Genomic DNA, 1,752 nt, shown 5'->3' with positions numbered 1-1,752 from the left:
ATTATCTGTACTTCTACTTGAGTACGGGAAGTGAGTATCTTTGACATCTCTGGGGACCTCTGTGGATGACGTTGATGTATTCCCGATGTAGAGAGTGGGGAATTACTGTCCTGTGGCCCTTGACAACTTTCCCATCCTCCACCACCAACTCGTCTCTGTAAGGGAAGAACAGATGAATGGAAGGGTGGACGCTGCGTTCTTTGCCAGGCCACCCCCGGTGGATGACTGTGCTGAGAGTCTGTAGCACCTGATCCTGTGCTGTGTGGGTCCGTGTTAGTTGAGATGAAGCTAACAGACGTCACCTCGAACGTGTCGTCTGCAGCTTGACTTTGAGAGATAGTTTTGTTTGGAGCTCGTGATAGGGTACCTGCTAGGTACATGTGCTTACCCTTCTTGTAGACCAGTGTGATGTCATGGGTCTGTAACTGTACTGTAGTAATATCCTTTGCAGTCGGGCAGGAGCAACGTGGATGGGCTTCTTCAGGACTGTGACGAGGGGTTGGTGGTCAGTCGTCAACGACCGTAGGCTTCCCGTACACGTAATCCTTGAATTTGATGCATGCAAACACCACTGCCGGCGGCTCCTTTTTGATTTGAGCATATCGGGTTTTTGTGTCTGTGAGCATGCAACTGGTCTCCCATCCTGTAGACATGCAGCACCAAGTCCGTAACGTGACAGAGACATCACAGGTCCGACGTACTGTACGGATGAAAAAGGTGGAGTAATCAGACATTAGCCTCAGTGCACCACCCACCCAGCCCGTTATGTGATCTAATCAGGGTTATCTGGGTTAATCAAACAACAAAACCGGAGAAAGAGAGAGTTGGTGTTGTCTCATGTCGGATCGTTAACAAATTTCACATTTGATCAGAGGTGTTCATTTCCATACAGGTTTGGTGCCTTGACAGTTAATGGTGAAGATGGGGATTTGATCCGGCAACAGTAATGTAATTAGTTAGCAGTAGACTTCATTAACCCGACCGAGGGTGAGTCTGATGTAAACTGCTGTGTCTGCCCAGTTCAGCTCTGAGATTTTCTCGCATTGCACAGCGCTGAAGGAACAATCTCTGAGATGACTTTATATTCTGCCTCTGGTTAGAAGAGGTGAATGTAGGCTACAGCTCACAGCAACTTAATACTAAATAGTGTCTGGCGTTAGTTTGATAATTAATGTTGGCAAGTGGCTTTTTGTAGACACGGAAAAAGCGTAGCGCCTTTTTTTTTTTGCCAACCTTATTCCACACAACAGTTGCGGTATTCCTTTCAGCTATCCGCTCGTGCTCCGGGAAAGGGAAGAAAAGTCCGTTTAGTACAGTGGCTTGAGAAAGTTTACACACCCATGCTAGAGTTGATTAAAAAGAGGAATAAAAAGCATCTTTTGGAAATTGATCTTAATGCCATAATTTAAAAAATTAGGAAAATCCAACCTTTTAACCCTTGTGTTGTCCTCGGGTCAAATTTGACCAGTTTATAAAAACTTTCTATATCAGAAAAGAACGTTGAAAAAAGTGACAAATGTTAAAAATAAAAACTACAAAAAAAAAAGCAGAAAGAAATCAACAAAAACGCTGAAAAAGTGACCAAAAAAACCATCAAAAACATTGGAAAAAGCGACAAAGAAATTGTTAAGAAATTGACTAAAACATAATTAAAAAAAAGGGACAAAAAAAAGAATAAAATTGACAAAAACGTTGAGAAAAGTGCAGAAAAAGGACAACAAACTGTCAAATTTCAACCCAGAAAAACACAAA

Source organism: Etheostoma spectabile, chromosome 16 (genome assembly GCF_008692095.1).
Source record: "Etheostoma spectabile isolate EspeVRDwgs_2016 chromosome 16, UIUC_Espe_1.0, whole genome shotgun sequence".
In the NCBI taxonomy this organism is placed as follows: Eukaryota; Metazoa; Chordata; class Actinopteri; order Perciformes; family Percidae; genus Etheostoma; species Etheostoma spectabile.
This window is presented reverse-complemented; position numbering follows the sequence as displayed.